The sequence below is a fragment of the Uloborus diversus genome, unplaced genomic scaffold, assembly GCF_026930045.1.
Source record: "Uloborus diversus isolate 005 unplaced genomic scaffold, Udiv.v.3.1 scaffold_809, whole genome shotgun sequence".
Lineage (NCBI taxonomy): Eukaryota > Metazoa > Arthropoda > Arachnida > Araneae > Uloboridae > Uloborus > Uloborus diversus.
In genome coordinates, this window is record NW_026559021.1 from 82,203 (window position 1) to 93,171 (window position 10,969).

At 31.6% G+C, this 10,969-nt stretch overlaps 1 long non-coding RNA gene across 1 annotated transcript; it reads right to left on the bottom strand.

The window, feature by feature from the left end:
• Window positions 1–418: 418 nt before the first annotated feature.
• Window positions 419–8,933, bottom strand: LOC129233926 (uncharacterized). The gene is made up of 3 exons (XR_008581501.1): window positions 8,792–8,933; window positions 2,923–3,029; window positions 419–592 (listed from the first exon to the last, which is right to left on the bottom strand). It is a non-coding gene; the product is annotated as an uncharacterized LOC129233926 (long non-coding RNA).
• Between the last annotated feature and the right edge of the window lie 2,036 nt (window positions 8,934–10,969).

Consider the following 10,969-nt stretch of genomic DNA (forward strand, 5'->3'; position numbering starts at 1 on the left):
TATTTATTCAGCTGATTCTAATCTAGTTACATAAAAGTTGAATTCTTCATCAAAGATTTCAATTTGTACACAAGTTTTTTTGTTTTCCATAATAGTAACTAACTTTTTTGATATTTATGCTTGTGTGCACAATGAAAGTGCTCAAGATATAATGCAACAATTGACTTAAATGTAATAAATGACAATTTTGAACTACAAATATATTTGAGTCTTTTACAGCTTTGTGAAGATTTTCTTTTCAGGATGGCGCCATTTCATGATCTAAAACTAAATTACCACCAAACTACTACAAACGTACACCATACAAAAAAAAAGAAAACATACATAGAGCATTAAAATCATATTTTATAAGTAGTTAACACAAATGAATGATTTTTTTTTTAAACGTAAGACTTAAAAGAAATAAACATAGACTGAATTAGAAAAATTAAACAAATTTATTTGCATTAAAAATTTTAGTTCAAAATTTTTTACTACAAATAAGAGTCAAAGGTACAAATAGAGTCAATCATAACTACAGAATAGTCTTCTTTAATAGCTGGCATCTACATCACTTTTTTTCTTTTTCTCCAAGTCAGTTTTAAATTAACAGCTGAAAATAAATAAATAAAAATAAATAAGTTTGCATTCCAGATGTACATTATAAAAAAAAGTTGAATGTGTACGAAAGTTTGCATGTAATGGCATGGCAAACATAACTGCTGCCTGGGGTTTGATATCTTTTGACCCTTTATCCCTCTTAAAATCTACAGTAATACAATCTGTACAATATAATAGTAATAATAATATAATATAAATAACAACATAGCAAGCAGTACCTATCTTAAACTACATTACAGTTAATCATAAATAGTCAATACCCAACTGAAAAAAAAATCAAGATTAGGATTGAAAATTAAAGGCAGTGGAAAAATTAACAGTCCAGTTACTTAAAATTAGTTTAAAAAAAAAAAAACTTATGTGAGGTGGGTTCAGGTAAGTGTGTCGCCTGAGAATTTGGGGAATGCTGCCTGAAGAGACTTCTGCTATGCATTGAACATGTTGGGAGAATGTCTGGTGATAAATCCTATAAGTAGAGATTGGCACTGGTTTCTCATAGATAAAACACAATCAGTGATAACTTAAATACTCCAATGCGAAGATTGATAAAGTTTGTTTGGTTTATTTTGTTGTCATATCAAACAGCTGAAGTCAGCAAGTGTACGTTGTAATTTTTTAGCAACAAGTTACTACATACTAACATACATGACATGTTTTAGTTAATTACTTTAACCAGACTTTGTTTATAAGAAGGGTTGCACTTTCCCTTTATTTAAAGTAAGATGGGGTAAGTGCACCAAGGGCGTCTATATGCAAAATTTTAAGGGGGAGGGGGCACCTCAGATATCCTCTCCATGGTTTAGCAGGATATTTTCCCCATAGAAACAGATTTCACTACAGATTAAAGTTATTAAAATTTGACATTTTTAATAACTTATTCCTTAATTGCTGGAGAAGAAATGCATTTGCAAAGAAAAAAGACCCCCCTCCCCATATGGGCGCCCTTGAAGTGCACCCTATATTGTGGGGCAACTGTGACCCCATGCAATTTGCCTTTAATTTTGTTTATAATTTCTATTTTCAGTTCATTCTTATATTTTCTCTTCAATAACTTCTGAATTCCAATTGTGTATTAAATTTGGAAAATGGGGAGAAATCGGCTCGAAAGAATAGATCAAGAAAAATCGTATTTGAAATATAACATCCAAGCAATAATCCAAGGTTCAACCATAGTTTTTATGAGCACTTTGTGTAGTGATATATATAAATTATTAAATAGGCTCATTAAATGTATGGTTAATGCTGAATGCTAAGAAAAAAGAGCAGTTTTGTCATCAAAATATGATAAAATGTGTATTTTTTAGGGGCCTGTATCTCAGTGCACTGAGGGTCAGTATAGAACACACTGCTTGCATTTCAAACTAGAATATGTGTATTTTCACAATCAAGTGACAGAATTATTGGCAAATTATTTTCAAGAACACAATATGCATTTCAAAATAGTAAAATGAATTATTTAGTTTTCAATTTAATCAACTTATATGGTTTAAACTTTGCTCCAGGGATTTCCAGATACTATTTAAAAAACTAATATGATCAAAAACGTACCATAAAAGATTTATAGACTTGCAAATGGACTAATTATGCTTACTCACATACTTTATAATATGATCACTAGAAGCAAAGTTTAAAAAAAAGTTAATATTGCGGTAAAAATGTAAGTTATATTTGTAACACTTTTTTGAAGGTGCTTTAGATATATTTTTAATTATTTTAATTAAGATAGCCTTTTTTTCATTTGTACTGTACATTATAGTTCGTTGACATTTGTTTAGTCTGTGCATTATAGTGACAAAAATTATTTTCTCTGCACATGATAGCAAACAACTACTAAGTCATATTTCATTACTTATGATAAAAGCAATACTATGACATTATAAAACAAGGGTATTGTTCAGACGAAGGGGGTGAGAAAGGATTGTTCCCACAGACTTTAGTTTTAGATCATATTACCGATCTCAGAATGTCTTAATGCAAGTAGGGATTATTATGAACCCCAGCTTCCTTGGCTGGTTTCCAAGTAAAGAAAATGCAAAAGAAAAGTTCTGTACAAATAGAAATTGATGTTACACAACTAAAAGAAGTTGCTAACATCATAAAAACATTTAAATGGTACAAATAGCAACTAGAATCGGAGACACACGCTTTAGGGTTACAAAGGACTTTTGATAATTAAGTAAAAAAAACAACCTTATTATTGAAAAGACATCAAATAAAACATAAGAAGTCTTTTCATCCACAAGCTAACTTTTGTTTACTTATTGCATGAAAGTTAATATTCTATTTGCAGCTAAGAATAGTTTATAGCCAAGGAATACTTACCGCCATTTAATTAGAAATAGCGTAATCATCAGCAGAACTTCCTCCACAGCATGTAAAGAATGGTCATCACTACAGGCATTCTTATTTGTAATCTCCATTCACAATCTCTGAAATTTGAAGCAAAATTTTTAATCATAAGATAAAACTGTAATTTAATAACAGAAATCAAAAGAATGTAATGACTGCATTTATGCAAAGTATAAGAAACGAGAAATATTAAATAAGTGCTTTCTTTTCGAAAGGGGCGGATCCACGGACATCATGACTTTAATTGACCAAATATAGTCTAAATTGCTTTTTTTTGGAACTTTTTTTCTTCATGCCTAATTATCTTATATTCAAATAAATTTAACACAAGTGCGGCATATTTGTAGCATAATTCAATAAATTACCTAACTGCACGTACATGTGTGTGCGTTGCTATTCATCTCTTTTATATTTTTCTTAATCTTTACCAATATATACATTCTAGCTTAGTGGCAGATCTAGCCAATCATTTTGGGAGAGGCCATCCAAAATTTTTGAACTCTTCACAGATATTTTATTAAAATGAAATTTAAAAAATTCAATTTTAAGCATGTTTGTACTTTGTACCTAAAATTATTAGCACTTTATGATTACATTTATAAAGCTATTTAAAAAAAATTTAACAGTTTCATTTTCAGCTAATCGATGAAATACAACTCAAATTCAAAATAATAGAATACTTCCCACATTTTGGAAAAAAGTTTATTCTAACCAAATATAAGTGCAAATTAGGCATTTAGATGGACATGCTACCTTTCTTAGACATTAAAGTGTGAATTTCATCTCAAATATACTCAATTAAAAATAATCTTAGACAGAATAATTCAAACGTTTATAGTGATGAAGATTTACATTGAGTCAAAAAATTAGAATATTCAAATTGAAGGGGGGAAAACACTTTCAAAAGAAGCAACATTAATACTAGAATGCGTCATTTTTTGCTGAATTCGATGCTTTAATCCTTTCTCTCACATGGATTCTACCACCTATTTACATTAATCGTTTCTGACACTGTTTCCATATTCTCTTCAATGCGGCAACAAGCTAAATTTTGTTGGTGGGCACCAGATCTTGAACGGGTTTATTTAGATTTGATGGTACACCAAATTCTTGATTGTATTGAGATTGGTAGAGTTGATTTACCAGTTCAATACCGAAATTCCTCTTTCTGTTTAAAATCTATGAGTCGATTTAGAGATGTGACACGGAGTAGAACCTTGCTGGAAGATAAAATGTGTTGCTAAATGGGTAACTGCTGTGCCTCAGATGAAGTATCATTCAGTATTATTGATTAACAGCGGAAATCACGCATTGTTTTATTTTATGATGTATATAACTTCCCAATTCCAGCAGCTGTCATGCACCCACAAACCAAGAAGGATGTGACAAAGTGGAGAGAACCTCTTACACAAGATTTCTCATACGCTTTTCTTTTTAAACGTCAAACCCAAACACCTTTTTTGTTTACAGATATTTCAAAAATGATTCATCACTGAATATAATACTTTTCCAACATTGTTGCCCCTGTTTGAGGTTGCCCCTGATCTCCTCTTTTTTCGACAGATATTACAAATAAATATGCATCACTGAATAAAATGTCTTTGCAGTCTTGATGCACCGAAATGAGCTTCTCTTTGCTCCAGGATAGTTGTGCACTTTTCTGCTTCATGTTTATCTTTGGTCTTACTTCATAGATCCGCAATTAAAACTGCAGCTTATGCAACCATCCAAGTGTAGTTGGCGTGGATAAGATAACTATATATTCTGTCCAACACTTATGGACATAAGAAGCATTTTCAAACGATTATTTTGGACAGTTTACTTTAATTTGAATTCATCTCTGCCAGGAGTTACAATTTTACTACCTCGTTTACTTCGATTACTTTTTAGTTGGTCAGTCTTATATTCCTTTAAAATCTTACATACCATAGAAAGGTTAAAGGTTCATTTGAATTGAATTGGATAGTTTTTTTCTAACTTTAAAAAATGATGCAATATGTAACTTCGTTTTTTTCCTATTTATCACCTTGACAACCCATTTTGAGCAATAAAAAGCTTTTATAAGAGTGTAAAATTATCCAGGCGCCAAGCTCCATACTTGTGACAAACTATAGGGCAACAGGTAAGCAAATATTTTCTCTACTTTTTAAAATTCACATTGAATGAATAGATTATTCTAATTTTTTGTCCCATATAAAAATTTATCTATTATTCCAATGTGTTAATGACCTATAAATCGTTAAAATAATATCTGAAAAGTTGTTTAAATTGATTTGCCCTTTCATGAATAACGAGTTCTTGTTTTTTTAATTTCATGCGTTCATTTTTTCCGACCCTGGGACAAGTTTTGTTCAAACAGTTCTGATATTCTATTATTTTGAATCTGGATTGTATTATATAAAGCACTAAAATGTAACTACAAATAAATAAATACTTAAATGTGCAAAATCACTGTAGTACTGCAAATTAAGTTCTAAATGATAAACATTAGTGTTGAATAACAATGCGAAACAAATAAGAAAAAAGGAAAACATTTTTTCTACTGATGAGGATTTTTTAATACACTTAATGTTTCAATATTCAAAAAAAAAAAAAAAAAAAAAAAAAAAAAAAAAAAAAAAAAAAAAAAAAATTTTGGCAAAAAATATTTTGCTTTGGTGTCTTAAATAGCAAAATGTAGTTTTAAAACCAACTTCACTTTTCTTTTTCGCAACTGCTAAAATAGGCTACTGAATATTTGAGAATTTAATTTGACTATTTTTATTTAGTTTCAGGATGTTATCCCCCCCCCCCCAAGTATGTAAATATTTGGTACAATGTAGATGTGAAATTTAAAATTACATAAATTTATTAGAAAAAAATTGTAAAAAAAGGAAACCAATGGTTTGGCTAATAAATAGTGAGACATCAGCTAGGCCAATTTTTCTAGCCGAGCGTAATCAAAAATAGCCAGTGATTGTTGATCTCTGAGGACTACTGATTATTTTTTATGGTTATAATCAGAATAGTATAAAGTTTTGTAAATTTTATGGCGGCATGGGGGTCTGGCAACCGAACTGACAAGGGGCCTTGGCTCTCAGGGACTCGGAATGACAATCATATTTTTGAGACTAATGCACATATTAAAATAAGTCATCCATGATTTTAAAGAGAAATTTACCAGGTTTTTTCTTAATAAAGTTTAATCACATAAATGTGCAATGTGCGAGCCCATTGTACAATGTGCTTAATTATAAATGCCCGATGTTGGAATCTTTAGAAATGCAACATCTTATCTATAATTGAACTTGTTTCACACATTTTGGAGTATTGCACTGTCAATGAAGGTGGTCTCCATACACCCCATTTTGAAGAGAAAAAACTTATGTGAATTCCTGAGCATCAAAGGACCACTGCACCATGTTTGGAAAAAAATCCGACGAAAACTGGATTTGCATAACAAAAACCCCTTGTGGGGGGTATTCACACCCTCCCCCCTTTCCTCATAGCAAAAACCCCTATGACAATTCCTGACCATCAAAGAACTGCTGTGCCAAATTTGGCAAAGATCCGACGAAAACTGTGGATTTGCATAAAGAAATCCACTGTGGGAGGGAGGGTGGCCCCCCATTGTGAACAAAAAACTACTCTAAGTGAATTCTTGAGCATCAAAGTACAGGTCTGTAAAATTTTTGCAAAAATCTGACGTAAACTGGAATGGTGGTGTTTTCGCACCCAACCCCTCCCTCATAGGTAGGCGAAAAACTCCCTATGAAAATTCCTATGCATCAAAGCATCACTGATCCAAATTTGACAAAGATCCGACAAAAACTAGGTATTTATAAAAGGAAGTCCCCGGTGGGAGGGGGGGTTCCGATTGGGAACGAAAACAGCCCAATGTGAATTCTTGAGCATCAAAAGATCTCTCTGCCATATTTGGCAAAAATCTGATGTAAACTGAATTAGCATTAATAAAATCGTTATTTGGTTCAGCGTTAGAAATTAGTGCTGGTCCACTGGTCCCAGACTACTGAAACCTGCCTGGGACCACCATAAAAAATAATTGGTGGTCCTTAGGACCAACTGTTGTATATTTTTTATCACACTCTGCTATAAAATATTCAAAAGCATTAGTCTAGCCCAGTGATTCCCAACCTGGGGGCGATAAATTTCTGGGGGGGGCGACCGGTATTCGGATACCTGGTAATGGGAAATTCTTCACCTTTCAAAAACTATATTTATTAAAACAAATCGGTACACAATTCAGAAATATCTTTCAGAATACCTATGTTGTGTAATACCGAACCAAGCATATGGCACGTCAAATCAAAGAAAGTCGTTGCCAGAAAATAAGGCATGTATGATTTACAGCTCAATCAAATCTGTTCGGATAAAAAAAATCCCAAAAGCGAAAAATAAAATCTTTTATTTTATTGCCATTTTCACGAGGAAGAAAAAAAATCTTGTAAGCACTGTCTGACCGTTGGCGCCATCATATACTTAACGCCTGAAAAGTGGATGGATATGTGTAAGAATGGATTTTTGCATTTACTTATATCTGTTGTTATTCAGAATCATGCAATCAGCGCATAAACCTCCTTACGTAGTTTCTATTGTTTGATTTAATTTAGTGAATTTCTGTTTAATTGTGCATGTTTCGTAGTGTGGAAGTTCGATATGAATTCAAAAAAGATGTACCGACAGTATTCAGCAGAGTATTTAAAATTTGGTTTTGTCACGTCACAGCAAAATGTGCAGTTTCTGCATTGTCTTTTGTGCGATAAAACATTTTCTACCTATGAGAGGTCATGTCAGCTTTATCAGAAAGAGAGCAGGGATCCTTGGAAGGAACCTGCTCTGAATGATAGTAATATAAGTTTTGAAAACTCTATAGGGGGAGGAAATCCGGAGACCTACTGACAAAGGGGCCCCATATTTACCTTCGGCGACCTTGTGAATTCTTCCCTTTGACTATAGTTAAAAATTAAATAACTCTTTGAACAATGCAGAAAACATCTTAAAACGTCAAACATTCACCCATCACACAGAGCTATGAAAGATTACGTATTGTTAAGTCAGTATTTTAATTTCTCTGTAATGAAGTCCCGTCTTTTCTTTATAAACGATATATCGAACAGATAGAAATCTAAATATTGTTATTGCGGTAGTAGATATATATCGATATATGATGGTATATCGGTATATTGCCCAGCCCTAGTGATGTATGAAAATGAAAAAGTGAAGATGCAGTAGTAATGTTATTGTGGGACGGGGGAGGAGTAGAGTAGTAATTGCCCTCCCACTGATTATTTTAAATCACGGGCTAGGATGTAGTGGTACCCCCATTATTGAAACTCTGCACATGCCTCTGGTACATAATAAAATTTGAGTTTGGAATAGAATATCGATTATATCAAAGTAAGCCCTAAATTTTAAAACCATTGTTGATGAAACTTGAGCAAGCAAGGTTTTAGATTTATATATTAACTAGCAAAGTACCCGGCGTTGCCTGGGTCAATAATAATTGTGAGAAACAATCGCTACTTTCTTTTGTTTCGTTTTAACTGAAAGAACTCAAAACACACCGCTTTGACATGATTAAAAATCGAGCTTCTTCCTTACCCATAAAAGTAAAATAGCAATAAGTATGAACAAACGAGTACAGTAGAAGACCGTTATAACGCACACCTTGGGACCAGAGCTTTTGCGTTATACAGGTTTTGGCGTTATATAAGTCATTTCACAAATTTTGAAACTAATATTCAAAATATATCTATATTAGCACTTCAGAATGAGTTCTATCTGCAATGAGTATTAAAACACTAATTATACAAGTAATCATTCATAAATAAACATTCTTTACCATTAAAAGGAAGTGAATTATCCTGCACTTCTGTCAGCTTCATGGTTTGCATTAACAGCTGCATTTTCAAGAGCCATCTGATATTTTCTCTTTACTGTGAATATTAATTTTCATTTAAAAGCTTTGAATTAAGCTGTAAAGATGAAAAACTGTTTCAAAATTTAATTTTCCTAACAAATTTTATGTTAGCAAGGCAAAACAAAGGAATTTTTTAAACTTAAAAACCTATTGTTTACTTCTGAAAAGTTGTGCAGTTTATAGAGAATTGCGTTATATAAGTCGGCGCTGTTTCTCTAAGTGTGCAAAAAGTAGAGTTTCCAAATGTTTGAAATAAAGTAGAAAAAAGTAGAGTTTCCAAATGACTTTAAACCAGGGTTGGCCGAATTGGACCCAATTGGGATGGACCCAATGAGTTTTTTTGAAAAAACCCATTATTTAGCCCACTTTTGGGTTTTTTTAAATTTTCTGAGAAGTTTTTAAAAAAATTAATTTAAATACTTTCATAATTTAAATTCCTTTTTTATTTGTTCTTCATCACAGACAATGAACACAAAAAATGAATTTTGAACTTTAATAGTATTTCTTAACACTTAACAGCATTAAAAAAATACTTCAAAGATTTTAAATAAATATATTTAACTTTTTTCTTTAACTGGTCAATAAATAACTCAAATTATCTTGACTGAGTCCTGTCTCGTCTGATTTTCTCAATATTTGTAGATTGTACAGAGGAAACTACTCTAGTTAAAAGGCTTTCAGGTGAATTATTTTCCGCAAACCAACATGTCACAAATCTCGAATAAACACAAGGTATATTTTTAGAAATTAACAGGTTTTTCAAACGGTCAACAGAAAACAGAACAGGATGTACAGCATTTTCATTATCTTCGAAAAAGTTTAATATTTCTTACTCTGTACACAGAAGTAGAAAAACAGGCAACATTCAATTCAAAGAAATGTGTTGATTAAGCTGGAATTCAGTAAAAACTGATTTAAACTACTTGAGGTTCTACAGTAGTTTTGCATAACAAAATGATATACAATAAAGTAAAATGCAAAAAAAAAAAAAAAAAATGTAGTAATTAAAAACGAACAATAGATTTTATCACTCGAGAAGTAACTTTGCTTTAACTGTTGGTAATAACGAAAACTAAAAAAAATCTGAAACTTCACCATTCTTGGGTTTTGTAGTCTTTTATACTTTTCTTCAGAATATGCTGAATTTTAACTAGTTTTCCAGCTTTTTTTACCCGAAGACAATTTTTGCACTTTGTCTATACACTTACGCTACAATATGCTACAAGTACCCCCACATTTTCCCTAAAAAAAGACAAAAAACCCCACATTTCTTTTACAAACCCAACTTTAGTTGGGTTTTATTTAAAAAAACCCAAAAAACCCTGGGTCCATGGACATTTTTAGAAAAACTCGGGTTTTTGCCAACCCTGCTTTAAACTTATATTTGCTCCGGAGAAGCCTTGATTCAAAATTTTCATTATGATCACTTTTAATATTGCTGTTGTTAGGCACAGAATTTTTGTAACAAAGGGTTTTATATTTAATCATTTAATGGAGAAATTACATGACATTTACTGTTTTCCATCATAACGTTTTTAAACTAAGCTTTTTAGGAATAAATAATAGCCTAAGTTGCTCCCTGATAATGTAGCTATCTTGGTGAAAAAATAGTTAAACTGGGTCCAGTAGTTTTTAAGATTACCCTGGATATACATACAAAAGTAGTCATTTATGTATATAGACGAGGATAAAAATCCTAAGATAGCAATAAATGTCATGCTTGCTGCAGAGAAGCCTTTATTCAAAATTTTCATTATGATTACTTTTAATATTGAATATTGCTGTTGTTAGGCAACAAACTTTTGTAACAATGGGTTTTCTATTAATCATTTAATGGGGAAATTACATGACATTTACTGTTTTTGATCATAACGTTTTTAAACTACGATTTTTAGGAATAAATTATAGCCTAAGTTGCTCCCTGATAATGTAGCTATCTATGGTGAAAAAATGGTTAAAATCAGTTCAGTAGTTTTGTAGATTACGCTGGACATACATACATACAGAAGTAGCCATTTATGTATAAAAATAAGTGCATTAAATTTACCTATAATTCTTAGTTTTTTGATGAGATGAGGCTACGAAAATATGTTTTTTCAA